Source organism: Heterocephalus glaber, unplaced genomic scaffold (genome assembly GCF_053883595.1).
Source record: "Heterocephalus glaber isolate CG9 unplaced genomic scaffold, H.glaber_assembly_v1.0 deba00001452, whole genome shotgun sequence".
In the NCBI taxonomy this organism is placed as follows: domain Eukaryota; kingdom Metazoa; phylum Chordata; class Mammalia; order Rodentia; family Bathyergidae; genus Heterocephalus; species Heterocephalus glaber.
The window spans coordinates 21,378,380-21,399,338 of NW_028258302.1; the positions used below are offsets into that span (position 1 = coordinate 21,378,380).

The following is a 20,959-nucleotide window of genomic DNA, read 5'->3' on the forward strand; positions in this document are numbered from 1 at the left end:
AGCCCAGCAACTCAGACACTGCAACAAGAGATCTTTGCTGGCAGACCCTGTGGGGAAGTCTAGATGGGACATTAAACAGATGTGTCTACTAGGGGTAGGTGGGGGTCCAGAGAAGAAAGTGCCAACGGCTCTAGGCTGTTGCTCTTCCGTGGATGCCAGGGTAATTCCCTCATCTTTTCCCCTGTACATTCTAGTCTCCGACAGCATTATTCCTGTATGACGAAGATGCAGAAGGTCACATCATACTAAAAGTGACACTCACTTATTTATTCAATAATTACTTATTGAGCACCGACCATAAACCAGACACTGGGTTAGGTCCTAGCAACACAAGGGTCAATAAAACTTAAGAGCCTTGGCCCCTCTGAGCTTACACTGGGGCAGACACTGAGGGCTGCTGGTTCAACAGCCATTCCACCTTCCACCTGAGGGTAGTGTCGTGAGTTTTCAGAACACCAAGAATTAAACTAGAGACTTAACTTTGTGTAGGAATGTGTCCAACAGTCCTGTTCTGGGCTCATCCTTTGAGGGACTCCACCCTGGTCCACTTTCAGTCATGCCCATTGCAATGGAAATAGGAACCTGTGAGGCCAGGAGGACACTCCACCTGAGCCTGAATTCTGGATACCAGTACCTCCACATTCCTGGTCAAATAGAACCCAGTCCACCTCTAGCCTGCAAGAGTGAGCCTGTTCCCTAGCCCATCTCCCAAGGGTGCAGCTGATTCCAGGAGCTGTCCAGAGGCAGCTGCTTGTGGGAGGATGTGCAACTTCATGTGGTATGCAATGGAGCTGATAATAGGAAGAGAAGGAAGATGGGCAGGAATCCGGGCTGAGTTCTGGCTCAGAACTCCAAGGAGGTGGAGGATTCTAAATTCAATCCTGGTCTTTCCAGTGGTTTTGAACGTGTATTTGTTGGGCAGGGAGGTTAGGATGTGCTTTATTGATCAGTGTGTACTCTCTGTGAGTCTTATGGTAGGATTGGCCTGTTCCAGCCCACTGGTGTCCAAGCCAATCTCCTTTGACAGATCTTTGCTTTCCCAGACTCCTTTGCAGCCAGGGGTGGCCCAACATGTAATCCCAGCAAGGGAGCTTCTGTGAACTATTTTTCCCTGACCATGGGAGTGCAGTCCATGAGCAAATGCAAAGTCTCTTTTCTCTCTTCTTTCTGGATCTTTTGTACACAACTGCTGAAATATCTGATACTTGCAACTAACAGAGCCATCTTTGGGCCACAGGACAAGCCAATAAAGGACAAGCAAGAGTTAATGTGCTGAGGATAATGAAAGGTAGAAAGAGCTTAGGTCCTGGCTGACATCCTTGACTACTAAACCAACTCTGGGACTACTCAGCTCTGGATTTCATGTTCCACAAATCATCAGCATCATGGTTTAGGCCCCTATGTCAGTCAGCATTTGACACTCACAGCAGCCACTGGACACCCTGTTGGAAACATACATTCTAATGAATAGTGAGAGGAACCAGTCAGCCAGAAGGTTGGGCCAGAACCACTGTGGCTGGGAGGATTTTCCTATGGGAGAAGAGAAACCAGAGGAAATTGAGAAACTTTTATTCCTTAACATATTGTGCATCATTTTTATTTTGGGGGCACTTTTTCTTTTTTTTTAATCTTTTTTCTTTTTCTTCTTTTCTCTTTCTTTTGTGGTAGAGTCTCAAGTGATCTTCATGCCTTAGCCTCCTGAGTAGCTGGTACTACAAGGACATGCCACTGTGCTCAGCTCACTTTTCTTTGCTTAATATTTTAAAAGAAGATAGTTCACTTACATAAAGAAACAAAAAAACCAGGATTCTTTGCTATTATAGAAAGTAAAAAAATATATAAAATGAAATAAAATAAACAATACTAAATGCAGTGTGGTGCCCTAAATTGGATTCTGGGACAGTAAAGGCATTACTGGGAAACCAATAAAGTCTATGTTAGGGTCAGTAGTCATGTACCAATACTGGTTTCTCAGTCTCAACAAATGTACATGGTTACATAAGATGCTAAGATTAAGGGAAACAGAATGAAAAGATAGGATTCTTAGATAAGAACTCCCCAACTTTTTGTCAACCTAAAACCCTTCCAAAATACAAAGTTTACTAAATAAATAAGTAACGTAATGATTAAATCCCTATGACCTCATGACTGAAGGCTCCAAGCAAAGTCCTTTTTTCCCTTCACTGAAAGGAAATGTTGGTGGCACATGAAAGATTCAGTAGCATCAAACTGTATTCTCAGCAGAATGAGGATTGAAGGAAATCACTTTCTCACTGTGTGAACTGAGGCAACTCAATGCACACTCATATACCAGCGGGGGTATCAGCGACATGAGTCTCACATTGGCAAGTGTCAGATTGGGACGAGGCAAAGTGTTCTTTGATAATAAGCAGGTGGGTATCATCATCCACACCTCTGTGTAAGAGATGAGGCAGGGAACTACAAAATATTACCTACCACACGGAAACGGTGGGGGGAAAATATTCACCCAAATAGCTTCGACTCCAAAGCTTCATTCACTACGTGGCGCTGCCAATTCCAACTGGTGATCTGATTAACAAAAACGTGTTCAGTTCTATGACCAAAGATGCCTTGAATACACGAACAAGAGATTGTTTATCAGTGTAACAACCACAGACATCATATACATCCACATCCTCCCCTGCCCTGGCCTCCTCCATGGAAGGGCCCAGTCCCACCCCCACAAGAGCCCTGCTAGTTTCTGAGTGTGATTAGGAAAGAAGTGACCATAAGTGGCCTTTAGGGTTGTTCATCTCAAGTCCACCATAATGGCATCATGAGTATACTCTATGGGAAGGGATGAGAGGCAGACTCTAGCTGATGCTACCACAAACTCAGTTCAACAAATATCCAGGCCAAGCCAGCCGCTTCTCCCTTTGACAATCCGTTTCCCTCAACTCATCTGTATTTTTGCTCCATATTGATATTTAGGCCCATGGGCGTGCAGGACAGGGGAATCGGCCAGACCTGAGTTCAAATCCTGACTCTGCTACTTCATATCCCAGTGAGCCTGTCCAAAGTATTTACCTCTCTGCATCTTAGTTCCCTCTTCTGAGGACTGGGGCTAATCACAACACCCACTACAATGAATTCAGTGATATAAAGTGTGTGTAGAAAACACAGAAAACCAGTTACAAAAAATACTCCTTTAACAGTATTCATAGTCATTTTTGTAATTTCTGGGAGAACGGACTCCAACAATGCAGCTGTTCCAAACCTGATTGATTATCAGAATTATCAGGGGAGCTTGCTTTTGTTTTGTTTTGTTTTGTTGTTTTTGAGCCAGGGTTTCACTATGCAGTTCAGGCTGGGCTTGAACTCACTATGTAGCCCAGGCTCTCCTCGAATTCATGGAGATCCTCCTGCCTCAGCCTCTCTAGTGTTGAGACTACAGGCGTGTGCCACTACACCTGGTTCAGAGGAGCATGTTGAAAATATAAATTCCTGGGCCCCTGCAGCCCTGAGAAATTCCAAATTGGATAGGTCAGGTGGGGCAAGACCCAGTCACCTAGCCTACATTATATACTTTTATTGTGCTGAGCTCAAACTGGGCCTCAACAAATACAGGTCCTTTCTCTGGTCTGGATTATCACCTAAACAGCTGTCTCTGTCTACTCTTGTACCTCTGTCCCCACTACCACCACCATGGCAGCCCCTGGGATCTTTTTAAAAGATAAGATCATATCAATTCACTGTCCAAAATCCTCTATGGTTCTCCATCCATAGCCCTTATGTAGTCAGACAAGGCAAAATCCCTGGTGGGCTTGTGATCAATACCTATATCTGGCCTGATTCCAAACCAATAGAATCAGAATTTCTGAGGAAAGGGTCAAGTAGAGCTACCAGATAAAACACAGGACACACATTTATATTTAAATGTCAGAAACACAATGAATGTCCTGTGAAATAATGGGGTATACTCACACTTAAAAATTATTCATGTACAACTGAAACCCAATACATTAATTTGATAAATTTGGCATCCCTAGGCCCAAGCATCAGCATTTTTTAAGAGCTCATTGCTGGAATTTACATTTTGAAAATCCCCAAAGACTCATGTGCTAAAGCCTTGGGTCCCAGCCTGCAGCACTCCTGGGAGGTGTCAGAACCTTTAAGAAGTGGGGCTGGTAGAAAGAAGCTAGGTCATGGGGAGTGTGCCCTGGAAGGGGATACTGGGTCCCTGGTCCCACTTCTACCTTCCACTTTGCTTCCTGGCCACCATGAGGTGAACAGGCCTTCTCTGCCATGTGCCCCACCTTGACATGCTGTGCTGCCATGGGCCTAAGCCAGAAGGACAAGCAACTATAAACCATGAGCTAAAATAGACCTTTCTTCCTTATAAGCTGATAGTCTCAGGTATTTTGTCATAGCAACAGAAAGCTGAGTGACATACTCACAGTGCTACAGTGCCCATGGCCTCTGACTGTGTCCACACAATCCATTTCACCACACTCTCACCTCAGTGTCTGTGCAGTTCCTGGGTCTGCCTGGGATGCTCCATCCCCATACCCTATTAGCTTCTCCTCATCCCAAGGTCACCAGCAGGTATGCCCTGACCCCCTTAATCTACTTTCACACTCCTTGCCTGCTTTGCTTTTTCTTTACATCACTGTTTATTATGGAAAAAACTTTTATCTGTTTATCTCGCTTCTCCTAATCCAGAATGTTAGCTCCATGATATTACTGGGAAACAACCTTGGCTCCTTCTCCTGCCTATATTCTCAATGCCTAGTAGCCACCAGCTGCTCAATAAATCGAGATGGAATGATCCAGTAATTCCCCTTCCAACATACCTCCGTAAATATTCTTTTGAGAGAGAATAGGTACAAAGAAACATCTTACTAGAAACATCTTTTACAGAGAATAATAGCAACTGATTTTATTGTGTGCCCTTGGTACTTTTACTGTATATACTCATTTAATCCTCACAACGCTTAAGGCTGCAAAGGACATCATTATCCTGATTTTACAAATGGGGAAACTAAATCTTTCAATGTCCCAAACCAAATTTAAAAAAAAAAAACCTCAAAGGTGTATACCAAAAGGGTTAAACATGTCTTCTCCACCATTCCAATCAATTAGATCCTGTGTGTGGCGGGGGTCACTGGGGTAAGGGTCAGTGGTGGGACATGGCAGTAATGATCCAATGTCCAGAGGCACGTGTGTCCAACACAAGGTTTCCAACCGACTGAGGGACAGGGCAGGGCCACTGTGCAGAGAAGTGTGTCACCATTAAGCCATTCCACCTAGACAGGGCCACCAGGCACTGAGCAAAGGAAGGCTGGCTGGAACTTTTTGCTGTCATCCACTTCAAGATGGCTTCTCTTTGACCTAGAATAGCAAAAGCAATTCTAGGCAACAGAGACATGGCTGGGGGTATCACAATCCCCAACTTGAAACTATATTACAAAGCTACTGTGATAAAAACAGCATGGTACTGGCAAAAAAAGAACAGACCCAAGGATCAATGGAATAGATTAGAAGATGCAGGGCTGGGGATTTAGCTCAGTGGTTTCACCACCTGCTGCGCAAGCGCAAGGACCCACGTTCAATCCCTGGTACCAAAAAAAAAAAAAAAAAAAAAAAAAGGAGATGCAGAAACAACTCCAGACATACTCAGCCACTTCATCTTTGACAAAGGAGCCAACCACCCTCATTGGAGGAAAGATAGCCTGTTTAATAAATGCTGTTGGAAAAACTGGATTTCAACCTGCCAAAGATTAAAACTAGACCCATACCTTTCACCATGCACTAAACTAAGATCAAAGTGGATTAAAGATCTAAATTAAGACAGAAACACTAAACTTGCTGGAAGATAAGTTAGGTAGAACTCTTGAAGACATCGGCATAGGAAAAGACTTTATGAACAAAACCTCAGTAGCATGGGAACTAGCACAAAGAATCAACAACTGAGATCTCATCATATTAAAAAGCTTCTGCACTGCAAGAGAAACCACCAACAGAGCTAAGAGACAACCTACAATGTGGGAAAAAAATTTTAGCAGCTGCACCTTAGACAAAGGACTACTATCTAGAATATATAAAGAATTGAAAAAGAATCAGATCCCCCAAATTCAAAGACCCATTCAAAAATGGGCATCTGAAATGAACAGACATTTCTCAGACAAAGAAGTAAAAGCAGCAAATAAATATATGAAAAAATGTTCAACACCACTCGTCATTCGAGAGATGCAGATGAAAACAACACTGAGATTCCGCCTCACCCCAGAAAGAATGGGTACTATAAAGAAATCATCCAATAACAAATGCTGGTGGGGCTGTGGGGAGAAAGGAACCCTTCTCCATTGTTGGTGGGAGTATAGACTGGTGCAACCACCATGGAAGTCAGTATGGAGATACCTCAAAGAACTAGGACTAGAGGTCCCATTTGACCCAGCTATTGCCCTGCTGGGTATCTTCCCAAAAGAATTAAAAGAATCATACCACAGTGATATATGTGCACCCATGTTTATAGCAGCACAGTTTGTAATAGCTAAGGCTTGGAAATAGCCCAAGTGCCCATCAAGTGGAAAATGGATAAAGAAGATGTGGTTTTTTTATAAAATGGAGTACTACTCAGCCATAAAGAATGACAAACTAGAGACATTTATAGCTAAATGGATCCATATTGAGGCCATACTCTTAAGTGAAATAAACAGGACACACATGTGTAAATAACGAATAGTTTCTCTAGTGTGAGAAACTGAAAGTGTAAATAAGGATTAAAATGATTAAAACAAATAATTGATAATTTGAAACAGGAAGAAAAGATCCAAAGGGGTAGGGATGGTGGGAGGAGAAGGAGAAAGGAAGAAGGGAAAGGAAAAATTATGAGAAAAGAAAAAATATGGAAACGAAATCTATGTAAATAGGGAAGGGTGGAGGGGGTGAAGGGCACACAGGTAATGGGGAAACAATAAGAACCAAGATACATCATGAACAGGTACGAGCACCCAATGATAAACGTAAACGAATTGTATACCTAAAATGTACCAATAAAAGAATTTAAGGGAAAAAAAAAAGATGGCTTCTCTTCCATCTTAACAGGCCCAGAGGCTCAGCCATGACCCTCATGCCCCCGAAGCCTGCAAAGGAGGGACACACTGGGCCCTCACAAGAACCTTCTAGCTGCTCCTCTTTGCCCTGATGGACCACTGGGTGATGAGGCAGCAGAGGCCCACAGCAGGCCACACCATGCGTGTCTGTCACAGGCTCCCTGCAGGAATGCTGGCCTCTGACCCCATCCACTCACAGCTTCTCCTCCCACAGAGTCAGGGAAAAGCAGCAACAGCCTTTGAGACCATGACGATTCATAGTCCAGCTCTGGAACACATTACCTCCACAGTGCTGGGATCTAAGTCTGTTTTGTGTCCTGTACAATGGGTGTGCTGAAAACTCAAGAGTTGTTAGGGCAACAAGAGCTTCCAAGTGCCCAGAAGCTGGGTGCACAGCAGGGAGGGAGACAGAGGAAACCCCCCACACCTGGGGCTTTAAATTTGAGTGGGGCAGGCAGACTATAAACTGGCAAACAGTGAACAAAATAATTTCATAGTGTGATAAATACTACGATTAAAATATAACAGGAATGGACTCCTGGTGTGTGATCCCACACCCCTCAGAATGGTGTCTGGCACATAGTAGGTCCTCAGTAAATAGCTGTTTAATCACTGAATGTGCTGGGTGGCCAGGGAGGACTTGCAGGCTTGGAAAGGCAGAAACAAATTGAAAGAAAGTGGGCTGGGGTAGAGTTCCAGGCACAGAGCCAAGGGGTGCCAGAGCCCAGATGAAACTGAATCAATCAGGGTTAATGAACTAGAAAGAAAAGTCAGAGATGGTAGACCTCTTGATACTCTGTAAACTCCACGGTGCAGGATACACTTGTGAGCAGACTGCTTCTGGGGCTAGTTCTTTCACTTTTTTTTTAAGACAGGGTCTGGCTGTGTGGTCCAAGCTGGCCTTGAACTTACTCTGTAGCCCAGACTGACTTAGAACTCCAAGCGATCTTCCTGCCTCAGCCTTCAGAGTGTTGGGATTACAGGCGTTCACCATCATGTCGGATTCTCTTTCACTTTATAGGATGCACTTTTGAAATTTTCATCCAAGTGGCTTCGGGGTCCTCCCCTCTCGGTCCAACAGCGCCCCAGCCCAGCAGTTTCTGCAGAGTCCAACCCTGAAGGCTTTCCCGGGCACCCCGCTGTCTCGCTTCCTGGCAGGCGAGGGTGCCCACAGGAGACTTCGCCCGCGGATTGGACCGTCACTTCCTGAGGCCAGCACCCCTGTGGGTGGCGCGGGGCAACGGGCCCGGAAGGCCGGGGCGCACTGGGCGGGTTCGCTGCTGGTAGCGGCACTGGCCAGGCCGGGACTGGAGGGGTGGCAGGGCTGGGCGAGGGCGGGCCGGGGAGGAGCCGGCGGGAGGAGCCCCACCGCCTCCGCCGCTATCAGGTCGCCGCAGCTTCCAGGTAAGCTCCCGCGAGCCCGCCGCCCGCCCCACGCCCGGCCCTTTGCCCAGCGCCCTCGTGGGCACCGATCCACGCGCCGCGGCTGTGCTCGGGGCGGTCACTGCCCGGCGCCTCGCTGCCTGCTGGGGGTCGCTTTTGCTTTCAGAGCCGGAAGTACCCTAAGAAATCATGCAGGGCGCCACATGGGGAAACTGAGACCGGGAGGAGCAGTCCGGCGTCTCCTGCCTTCCTGCCCCGGGCCTACCCGGCTCTTTGATGAATGAACTTGCTGGCCTGGGTCCCGGGAGAAGGGCTTTCCCAAGGTCGCACAGGGGCACTGGACTTCCCCCAGCCTCTCGCGCCCCCTCTCGGGGCGCACTGGTGAGCGCGACCTCCAGGGACCACCTCTCCTCTGCCGTCCCTGCCCCTGCAGCCCTGGCACGCAGCTGGCTCTAAACTAGTCCTAGAGGATTTGGGGAGCTTGAGAAAATCCCATCCCGCCACCCCCACCCCCGTTACAGGGGGCGTGGCTTCTCTCTCTAGGGGTCGTTACAGGAGGGAGGGAGATTGGTGCTGCTGACTTTGGAACGGATTTTACAGCTGGGTAGCTGAGGCAGGGGACAATTAAGTGAATTCCCCAGGGCTACAAGGGTAGGATAGAGAAGAGGATAAGAACAGAGGTCACAGTAGAGCCTGATCCAACGTGAGGCACAGAGTCGACCTTTACAGTGTCCTTTCTTTTACCTTTCCCTGGGGTCACACAGCAAGTTAGCAGAGCTAAGCTAGAATCCGGTCTTGGTCCAGACTCCAGGCTACTGCCCACCTCAAAGTAGGAGGGAATGCTTTGGTTCTCTTTTTCCTAATTAGTGGTCATTGCACTGCAGAAATTATGAAACCCCTTTAAGCTTCAAGAGCATCCATTTATTCATTCCCCAAATATTTATTGAGCACCTACTGTATGCTCTGTGTGTGTGTGTGTGTGTGTGTGTGTGTGTGTGTGTGTGTGTTACTTAGGCACTGAGGATACAGCAGTGAACAGTACTGTCCTCAGGTGTAGACTCCAGAGAGTGGATGCAAGTGGATGAAACACTCTGGGAGACCCTTGGAATCATCCCAGCCACAGGCGATATGAAGAGGGTGGGAGATCAGACCTCCTTCCCACAGTGATGTTAGAACATCACTGAGGCCTCTGAGCGTTTTCCTTCATGGACCTCTGCTTCTGCCAGCCTGAGCTTTCCCACTTCCCAAAGACTGTGGGGGAAAGAGTGGGCCAGAAGGAGCCATAAACTAACCTCACTGCCTGGAGACCCGGCTGGAAAGTATGGCCACTTCCTGGCTGTGTGACCTCGGTATCTTCCTTTATCTCTCTGAAGCTCATTTCTTTACCATGCCACAGGGTTCATAATACCTCATAGCACCGATGAGACTGTCAGTGCAGAGTATGGTCTGTATCAGAGGCCTTGCCGCACCAGGTGTAAGCGAAGGTATATTTCTTTTATTTTCTTTTACCACCACCCCCCTTTGGTGCCAGAGATGCTAACTAAATATGCACTCTACCACTGAGCTATGCCTCCAGCCCAAGCAAGGGTGTATTTCTTTAGAGGCTCTAGGTACTTGATAACCTGTTTCTGCTCCCAGTGAAGAAACGTTAGAGGCAGAGAGGGGGTGGCTGAGCTCCAAGAAAGGAGGCTGAGGCTTCTTTCTGTCCCTAGACATACAACACGCCCCTCACGGTCAGCATTTCAGCTGTTACCGCTCAGCCTCATGCAGTACCAGACAGCTGGGCTCAGGCTCTAGCTCAGTGACTTTCTAAATGACTGGTCTTCTGACTGCTGGATTGCCTCAGTCTCCTCATTTGTAAAATTCCTGTCCCTAAGGTTTTCATTTGTAAAATAAAATACCTGTCTGCAAGGTTGTCGTGAGAATCAAAGCCACTGAAGCCACCAAGGGTACCTGGCAGTGTCTGGCACTCTGGGGGCATTTTTTTTTTTTGGTACCAGGGATCAAACTCAGGACCTTGTGCTTTCAAGGCAAGCAGTGGAACCACTGAGCCAAATCCCTAAGCCTAGGGTCCCAGAGTGCTGGGGTGGGCACAGTGGGCTGATTAGGTTGTCGTAGCTCAGCCTGTGGTTTGCATGAAAGTTGGGGCCTGGAAAATTTCTTGTAAACCTGAAACCATCTCTCCCTACATGGGTCCCGTGAGGTAGCAAGGGCTGGGCCAGCCACCAGGACCAACAGATATGGGCCCGAGGAAGGTCCTTGGGTTTATTATTGAGGCCTCTCATAGGCCCTGAGTGTTTTGTAAATACTGCTACAGATTATAAACTGGGCTGCAGATGAAGAGTGGGGTGGGGGGAGGGACCTTGCTTCCTTGAATGCATTACAGGGAAGAAAGGGACTAGAAAGGGGAATCCAATCCACTTTTCACTTAGCTGCTCCCACTTGGCGGCTGTCTCTCCAGTTTTACCACTCTCTGCCTCAAACTCTGTGTGGCTCCCCACTTTCTTAGGGTGAAGAACAAAAATCTTTAATGTGGACCACAACGCCCTGCACCTACACTTGGCCTAGGCCTCCGACCCATTTCAGAACACTGTATCAATAGTCTTCTGTGCCCAGGTATGTCACTGCACTTCCTTGGGGCCTTCACACGGGTCCCCACCACCACCACTGCTCCTCTTTCCTTTGCATGTGCTAGACACCTCCTGATTCCTCAGATGTCAGCCCAACCCAGATTTGTATTCCTTCCACTGCTGGCCACAAATCCATGGGTCTCTAGGTTGGAGGTTAAGCCCAGGGTGGAATTATGCACTCGTGGCTGCGATTTGTTTGTTTGCTTGCTTTTGGTCCTGGGGATCTGATCCCAGGGCCTCCCTAGGCTGGGCAAGTGCTCTACCACTGAGCTACACCCCCGCCTCCTCGCTGGGATTAATGTCCTCCTGGACCCTGAATGCCAGCTCACGACTTCTGGGACTGGGTATGAGTTTGTGCTGCAGATGCTTGGTAATGAAATCTACCTGTGGTAAATACCTCTTGAGCAAATTGGGACCTCATTTATACAATATATTGTCCTTCAGAAATATATACTGAAGTCATTTCTGAGTTGTGGATGCAGGTATTCATTCATTCATCACACAGGGATTGAGCACCTTCTCTGCCAGGTACTCTCCTGGGTACCTCAGGGAGCAGGACACAAAAGCTGCAGTCAGGGAGACAATCATTACAGGCAGAGCTGGCACCAATTTGATAAAGTCAATAAATTCACAGTGTGGAATGGGGGGTGGCTGTTTTAGACCTGACTGAATAGCCAGAGCTCCAATGGAGAAGCATTGTGCCACCCTCAGCCTGACCCTCTGGCTGGGGAGACAGGCGAGTAAGCCACTGGCCATTCTACCAGGAAATGAGGTGGCCCAGACGGCACTCGTGGGGTTTCAGAGCCTCAGGTCCCATGTTAGCTTGACAAACCCAGGAAAGCATGTACCACTTCCTAACCTTGTTAGTGAAATGGAGAGGAACTTAGGGTTCGAAGTCACACTGGCCTGGGGGAGCATAGTGGAACTACCACTTGCCAGCCATATGACTTCCACTTCTATGGGCCTCAGTTTTCTCATCAATAAAATGGGGACAATAATCGCCTCTTCCTCCTAAAGCTGCTGTGGGGCTGAAAGGGGATGAAGAGTACAATCTTAGTGGACTTTGTTATCAAATAGTGCTCCTGAAAGGGGACACTTTTGGACACGGGGATTCAGGCAAAGAGAGTAACAGGAGCTGAGGCCCACAGAAGGGATCACTGTGTGCCCTGGAAGTAGTGGGGTTTACTTCAGCTGAGGCCAGCTGGGAGGGAAGGAAAGTCAAGTAGGAAAGGTTTCTAGGCCCATGGGGCAGTACTGCACCTGGCTAATAAGAGGGCTGTTAGCCTCTGGGCAACTGGAGGGGATTCATCAAATTTGGTGGTCTTTGAATTCTGTTTGAAACCTTTTGGACCACCTCAGGGACTTCAAAGAGAAGTAGCATCGGAGTTAAGGTGGCTAGTTCAGACTAAGACCCAGGTGTGAGTTTAAGTACTGTTATTTGACCCAGACTTGTCAGGGCCTTCCTGGCCCCACCTGTAAAAGAGATAATAGCAGCTGTCGGGGAGAAAGGGGATGGAGCGTGCACAGGGGCTGTACGTGGCTAACAGTTTTGAAAAATAAACTTACGTGTTATAAAATGCATGTCATAAAATTTACCATCTCACTTCGATGTCCACAGTGTCTCTGATGTTAATGAATATCACATCACGGTAGGGCAGATCGCCAGAACATTTCAGCTTGCACATCTGAAACCCACCGAAGAACAGCTCCCCATTTCCCTTCCCCCAGACCCTGATAACCACCGTCCTACTTTCTGTCCATAAGATTTTGACTACTCTAGATACCAATAATGTGGTGTTTATCTTTTCCTATTGGCCGGTTCCAACATGTCTTCAAGGTTCATTCGCTTTACATGTCAGAATATCCCTCCCTCTGTAAGACTGATCCGTGTTCTGTCTACCCTGCATTCCATTTACCCATTCATCTGTTCAAAGGCATTTGAGTTGCCTCCAGCTCCTGGCTATGGTAAATACTGCTGTGGACATGGGTACAGTATCTATTTGACACCCTGCTTTCAGTTCCAGAAGTGGTATTGCTGGGTCATCTACTGTCATAATTTGAAGGTGGACTAAGAGGGCTCCCACTGTGTCTCCTCTTGCCCATCAGGGTAAGAGAAGACTCCAGGGCCCTAAAGAACAGTTTGAAAACTAGTAGGTCCCTAGGTGCGGCACACTTGTAATCTCAGCTACTCAGGAGGCTGTAAATTTAAGCCCAGCTTGAGCAACTTAGTGAGACCTTGTCTCAAAAAAAAAGTTGGGGAAGTAGCTTAGTGATAGAGGACCCCTGGATTCAATCCCCAGTGCTGAAGAAAAAAGAGAGAGAAAACTAGTGAATGAACTGAAACATTACCAAATTCTTCACTTCCCCCTTCCTTCCCAGGCAGATTTGCCTCTTGGATTCTTTTCCAGTTACCCCAAGTGGAAACCAGTGTTCATTCAACAAATGTTCATAAGTGCATCCTGTGCTGACGGGCAGGCAGAGACACTAACAATATGCATAAAGTATTAAATGGCTTAGTGTGTCAGACCATGATGGGTGCTGTGGACAGAGCAGAGCTGCAAAGGAGAGAGGACAGGAGACTGGACCTTTGGTGAGGTGTGTGATTTAAGCAAAGACAGGAAGGAAGTGTGGAGGTCTGTCACGTGGGCATGAGGGAGGAGCATTCCAGCAGGGGGAACAGCCAGTGAAAGGTCAGTGAACAGCAAGGATAGTGTGGCTGGAGCAGAATGAGTGAGAGGGAGAGAAGGGTAGAGAGGCCACAAGGCTCAGCTGGCACATGGCCCCATTGCCTTCGTAAGGGGCTTGGCAGGGTGAGAGGCAAGACCTAGGAGAGTTTAGTACAGAGACGGGCACAATCTGACTGTTTGAGGGGGCACTGTCTTGGCACAGCATGGTGACTGGTGAGGGGTGGAAGTGTAACGGCAGACTTACAGTCCACAGTGTGGCAGCTCTTAATGGTACAGCAAGATCAGGCCAAGAAGAATTGAGAATGCACCCCAAGCTTGGAGGCAAGTTTATTATGCCAGCAGACTGATTGGGGATTTCTCCGCAAAGCGATTAGCCTGAGCTGGCAGTGAACAGGGTTTGTATGGGTTAAGGGAAGCAGGGTGGGGATACAGAAGCAAGGCATTTATCATCAGTTCAAGGCATTTAGTAAGTTACATGTAGTTTACATAATTTGATAGTAAAGTACACTGGATACAGACACTTCCTGAGGACAAAGAACAGTGAAGGAGGACATGTGTTGGTTGTGGGAGGGGGTATGAGCTGGGGTGGCTCTTTGTCAGTCAGGTCAGCTAGCCTCAGGAAAAACCTTATTTTGCTCAGAAATTGTTTTCCGGCTCAGAAGCAGAAGGAAGCAGGGAACTGGTGAGGAGGCCCCTTGCTGTGACACTTGTGAGAGGCCAGTGGCTCATGCCAGGGTGCCAGTGGGAAGGAAAGGAGCAACAGTAAATGCAGACACACGTCATAGAGGCTGGGTGTCTACCTGATGGCAGCAGACTGTCACCCTACCCTGTCCTCCCTTCCTTCACACCCTGCAGCTGAAGTCAGGTGGCAACTTTTCTTCTGGGCCAACATCTCTTTCTCCTTCTGGTATGGAAGGTGACTGTCAAAACCCTCTGAGCTCTTTAGTGCTGGAACTGTTGTCATGGTGACCTCCTGAGATGCCTCATTTCCCTCTGGCTCCTGGTTTGACTTACAGATAGAGGTGTAGAATGAACAGGGTTCTCTCCTAAATACTCGGGGAGGGGGAGGTAGGCAGGAGAGATGGTAAACCAGAAGCATGTCGAAATTGTCTGTGTGTGTGTGTGTGTGTGTCTGTGTGTGTCTGTGTGTGTACCTTTCAACTGCAATCTTTAGTTCCTGGCCTTACGACAGCGCTGTAGCTCTATGTGTCGGAAAGCAGTTCTTTAGCCAAATGCTTTCCACCTTGGCTCAGAGCAATAGTCTTCAGCATTCCCTAGGCACTGTAAACTATTTCTCGCTTAATTATTTGATTGCAGTGCAGAATTGTGTGAAAATTGAGCTGTGGCCAGAAAGAGTCGAGAAACGGACCCTCACACACATACACACACACAAACACATTCCTATCGAATTTGACCTTCACCTTCTCTGACGGCTCCAAAGGGAGAAAAAGGCCACAGCTGGAAAAACAGAAGTTCTTTCTTGCATGTCATCTTCCAAAGGCCTGGCTTAGGCAGTTTTAAGGACAATTTAAAGGCTGTTCAGGATGATTCTGACCATACTTGATTTCCCTCTCTTTTTTGCTGGTGTTGGAATTTCACACTGCCCAAAAAGAAACACCACTCCACTGCTTGTGGTGTCAATCATTGAATCTTCCCTGAACACTCACAGAGGGACCCCTGTGACTAACAAAAGTGACTTGGTCAGCATTTCCTTTGGTGACAGATAGTGTAGCTGGTTAATCAGAAGTCATAATCATAGAGCAGCAGAGCGAGGTCCCATTCCATAATAATCCTGTGCATCCTGAGTGGGAGCTATGTGGTCCAGCTATGGGCATGGCTGTTCCCACTCTGTGTACATTGTTTCCCTGGCAGTCGGTCCTTTTCTGGGTCAAATGTGGGCCTTTCTTGGAATTCCGTGGCATCTTCACAGAGCCTTGGTGGAGACAAGATTCTTGTCAGACTCTCAGGATCTGAGAGCTACTCCTGCCCCTAGGAGCTGCTGGACCAGCCCTGAGCCCATGAGATTCCCTCAGGGCACAGAGGTGCTGCTAGCTGACCAGCAGGGTGCTTTTCTTGTCATAGGCACCCAGCAATCTCTCTTGTAATCAATGTGGCTTCTCAGACACACTTGAGAATCTCAGTTTAACTTTGGGCTGCATCCTGACCCTGAATCACATCAAGGGGTAGTGGTATACACAATTCAGGTGACACATGCCCTACCCCACAGCTGCACCACACTGCCTTAGCTAGAGGTGGTCCTCAGCTCATGCAATTGGACAATCCTTGGAGTTGGAACGATTGACTGTCCCCCATTATGGGTGGCTGGGAACTGCCTCTGTCCCCCCAACCCCTGTTGATCTTGTTATTAACAAGGCCGAATGACTGGGACTTAACCATGACCTCAGCCCCCTGGCTTGGCTGGGCCATCTGGGCCAGAGCTTTCTGAGATTAAGCATTCCCCTTCTAGGAATAAGAGGCAGAATTCGTCTTGTTTTGTTTTGCGTTCCTGGGGATTGAACCCAGGGCCTTTGAACTGAGCTATATCTCCAGCCATTTTTTATGGTTGTTTTAAATTTTGTTTGGTTTGGATTTAAATTTTTTTGTTTGCTTGTTTGTTTTTGGTTTTTTGTTTGTTTATTGTGGTACAAGGGATCAAACCCAGGGCTTCATGCATGCCAAACAAGTGCTCTACCCCTGAGCCATATCCCTATTTTTTATTTTTGAGACAGGATCTCACTAAGTTATTGAGTTTCCCAGGCTGGGCTCGAACTTATGATCCTTCTGCTTCAGCTTCGCAGACTGCTGGGACTGCAATCATGTGCCATGTTGCCTAGCTTCAGAATTGTTACTAATTCAAGTTATTGTTTTAAATTATAAAACCATCAATAAGCTCATGACAGAAAATGCTAAAAATACAGAAAAGTAGAACAAAAACCAATCATCTCTAGTCCCTCAGCCCCACCACCAAGGGAGAGTGATCATGAACATTTTGATATATTTCCTTCTGCTCTTTTTGCTCTGCAAAATATTTTTTTAAAAAAACATAACTGGAATTACAGTATGTTGTACATGCAGTGGTATGCTGGCAAACTACCTTTCTAGTTAAAAAAAAAAAATCCTTTATTTGTAGCATTTGCCAATTCCTATGGTACAAATATCCCATGTTCCTTCTCTGTCAGTTTCCCATCATTGGCCGGGCTGAACACAGCTGGGAAGAAGGGATGTACAGGATTGATTCTCAGAAGCTGGAATGGACCAGCTCCTTCACACCATGTTGTCATTTAAAATGATATCTATTTTTTCTGATCTTAAAATCAATACTTACTCATTATTGAGAATTTATAAAACACAAACATATACAGAAAACAATTAACATCATCCAGAATTTGACATCCCTCCCCCTCAGAGTCAGCCACTGTCAGCACCCTGGTGTATGTGCCCTCGTTCCCTCTCCATGGATAGAAACCTCTACAGAGAACTTTTCAGAGAGTCTAAAGGCAACACGTTTATGGCAGAAAATGTGGGAAATACAGAAATGTCTCTGCAGTCTCACCTCTCAGAGATCATCCTGCAGGACATTCTTCCAGTCATCTTTCTTGTCTGCAGCTTTGTAACATGATTGGCCTCACGGTTCAGATATCCTCATTTGTAGCCAAAGTACATTCTCTTATCCCAGAGGAAGGTGACATCCAGTGATAGGACATTGATCGTGATGTATTGGAAACCCTACTGAGGCTTAAAGAGGCAAAAAATAATATTCTTGTTTCTTGGCATTTAAAAACTGGAAATAGGATGAAGCTCAAAGTATTTGAAGTCTTGGGGGACCCTAGTTTGGGGCCCTGGGCCATCCTTGGGCAATCCTAGATACTAGGCCCCTCATCCATTTCTTTGCCACATGTGAGGCTGCTGTGGACTGTAAGAACAAGTGCCTGTAGGAAAGGGAGAGCCAGGGGAATGCAGCTCTTGTATAAGCCTAAAAACTAGTTCATTCATTCCTTCATGTAGCACCCATCTGGCAGGCATCTGGTTGGGCACTGCAGTAAGTTGTGGAGGAGATACATGTCTGACCTCTGGTCCCCAGACTAAACCAGCAGCAAGATGCAGTAATCGCAGCTCAGGGTACAAAGAGTTGCATCCAGAATATTAAATGAGCCATTCCATGCCAAGTCCCAGAGCTCTGTTTTGCATGTGGGTAAAGGGGGGCTGCTGTCACCTGCAGGGACAAAGGCCCAGGGAGTGAAAGTGCTCGCCAGGCTCCCCTGAGCTAACTGGCTCGCTCTCTCTCCTATAGGAATCCTACACAGTGCCACCCTATGGACCTAAGGGCTGGTTTTTCTGGTTTGCTCCCCCAGAGTGATTTACGTAATTCTTTAAAGAATCCTCCAGAAGCCGGAAGCCCAGTAACCTGTTTTCAGACTTAGAGAGAGGGAAGCACCACGGTTGTTTCTCCAAATCTGGGTAAGTGTCTTTTAAAGTTTCTTTTTCTTCAGACCCCTGATCATTATTTTTTAAAGTGCCTTCTTTTGAAGCTTATGCATCTATTGTCTGTTTCTCTCACTAGGCATTTAGTTCCTGTGAGGAGTCTCAGTGTCTGCCTGTCTTCTCATACTCACTGCTGTGCCCCCAACATGTAGTGTGGTGCCTGGCACCTTGTGGCTACCAGTACATTGCTTATTAAATTAATAAATGGCTAATTTGTATGGTAATGAATATTTATTTACAGTTTACTGAGGGCTTTGAAATTCTACACAGATATCCTACTTTTTAAAACTTTCTTTTAAAATAATTTAGATGCACAGGAAGTTATAGAAATAGTACAAAGCAGTCCCTTATACTCTCCCTCCACTCCCTGCACGGCCATCACCTTTACAGGTAAGAAACACCTTGCCTGGACTACTCAGCCCTTCATGGGTAACCCTTAGTGACTTCCCCCCAACCCATGTCTTCCCCGCCCCACCCCGTACCTACCCACTGTCCATGCCCAACTACACCTAACATCTTTCTGGTTCTTCAAAGCATTGTCTCTTTTTGCCTCTGTGTCTCGACGTGTGCTGTCCCTCCACCTGTGCCTGTCTGATCCCTGGCCATCTCCAATGAGCCAATTTGGGGTTCTATTTCCCCTCTTAGAGCCCCTCCATCACAGCTTTCATCCTCACTCATTTGTCATTTGTTTGCTTGCCTATTTCTCCCCTATCCCACTGCTTCCTCTGCTTCTCCCTGCCTCCATCCATGCATCCATCCACCCATTCATCCATCCATCCATCCAAGGCCTCTGCTGCAGTGACACCTTTCAGCTGCAGACAACAGTCACCCTCCCTCCCCTTCATTCCGTTCCGTTCCATATCCCCTCACCCTGCCCGATTGCTCTCCCCCCTCACCACTTCCTGGCTAAATGTTTCCTGGTTTATTTAGTGGGCTGTAAAGAGCTTGGGTCCTGTAGCTAGCTAGGCATGAGTGTGAATCTTGGTTCTACACTTACTGATTCCGTGACCTTGACTGAGTTACTGAGATTGTTTCATGTTATGTATCAGTGTATTGTTGCCTGTCTCCCACTGGGACAGAGGCCCCTGGAAAGCAGGGAGCTTGTCACTGTTGTCCCCTGCTCTGCCCCATCCTCCAGCAAATATCTGCCAATTGCCTACGAAGGAAGTGAGAATAGCCAGGGGCTGCTCCAGAGTTTACATCCTGTTTGAATACACAGATAAACCAGTAAGTAAAACATCATTTTAGCTAGGAAGAAGCATAAAAATAAAACAGGGTGCTGGGATAGAGGAGCAGTGTGGTCAGGGAAAGATCCTCAGAGGAGGTGACTTTCAGGCCAGAGTTGAAGTCAGGGGAAAGGTTTTCCAGGCCTGGGGGGTGGCAGGGGGAAAGGCTCAGAGGAGAGGACTAGCCTGCATATTTCAGAGCAGAAGCAGCTGGTGTGGCTGAGGTGTAGTGAGTGAGACAGGCATGGAGCATGGGCTGGAGTTCAGAGGCAAGCAGGGGCTGGATGGAGCAGGACTTTGTAGACCATCATCAGGTATTTGGATCCATTGTGGTGGGAAGGCAGGCAAGTGACCAGGTTGGTATATGTGACAAAAAGACCACTCTATGCTGCTACATAGAGAATTCATAATCAGGGATTAAGGGTATGTTGTCTGGAATGAAGGAAGGAAGGAAGGAAGGAAGGAAGGAAGAAAGGAAGGAAGGAATTTGGCCTACGCTGAGCTTTTTGTTTGCTGAGCACATCCTGTCCTCCCCTGTGGTTAGAAGCAACCCAGCTCCTGCTCTTCTGATGAGGAGGCTGCTTATTCTTGAACTAAAAGCTGACCTGCAGCTCCCCAGATACCAACCCTAAATTACCATCTCCAGCTCCTCTGGGTAATAGGCACAATTACCGCAGCCTCCAAAGGGCACATGGAGTTGATTAAATGGAGTGGAAATTGCTAAGCTAGCTGGCCTGAGAACATGACCTGGGCTGTCCCCCTTTCTCCATCACGAGAGTGTGAGCTGACCCTTTGAGCCCGGAAATCTGCTCTAAGTCTTGAATTTGAGTTCCTAGAGCAAACATTAGGGGTCCATCTAGCTGGGTGACTTTGGAGTCATCCAGTCATAATCTCTCTGGGCCTCAGTTTCTCCACCTGAAACAAGGGAAGGTTGATCCCTCGGCTGGTGTAGAGGGAAGAACTCAAGGTTTGAAGCCAAAAGTCTGATTTGGAACTCATCAGTTACTGTGTAACTTTGGGAAAATCGCTCAGCCAGGCTGAGCCTGTTCCTCGTGTAGGAAGAAATTATCATGGTTCATGCCCTACTTAACCTTACATAGTAGTTATAAGAGTTAAGTGGTTGACTGCCTCTAAAGTGCAAGGTCCTGAGTTCGATCTCTGGTACCAAAAACAAAAACAAAAAGAGTTAAGTGCTTGGGAAAGTGTTTTGCGCACTATCAATTGCTATAAAAAAATTGATATGTTGCTTTTAACTACCTCAGATTAAATTGAAAATTAATGAAAAATTAGTTGTAAACAAACTTAAATAATTCCTCTATACAACTAATATTTTGAGAAAAAAATACTGTATTGCTCAGCTGGATGAGAATAAATGTATGGATCAAGAGCAGCATGGAGTGTGGTTATTGGAATAGAAAGCTCTTAGCAATGTGACGATTATTTAAAATACAGCTGAGAACTCTGGCTTTGGGCTG

General features: G+C 46.9%; 1 protein-coding gene across 10 annotated transcripts in view; it reads left to right on the forward strand.

The window, feature by feature from the left end:
- Positions 1–8,388: 8,388 nt before the first annotated feature.
- Positions 8,389–20,959, forward strand: part of Tmco4 (transmembrane and coiled-coil domains 4) — an 88,970-nt gene continuing 76,399 nt past the window's right edge. For 3 of the 10 annotated variants that reach the window (XM_021262952.2, XM_004850449.3, XM_087215684.1), the window contains exons 1-4: positions 8,389–8,480; positions 9,856–9,943; positions 10,969–11,075; positions 18,068–18,234. The gene's annotated coding sequence lies outside the window, so the exon portion shown is untranslated. Of the gene's footprint in view, positions 8,481–8,580; positions 8,841–9,855; positions 9,944–10,968; positions 11,076–18,067; positions 18,235–20,959 lie in introns of those variants that run through there. The other 7 variants (XM_021262953.2, XM_004850450.3, XM_004850452.3 and 4 more) reach the window with 5 other exon arrangements.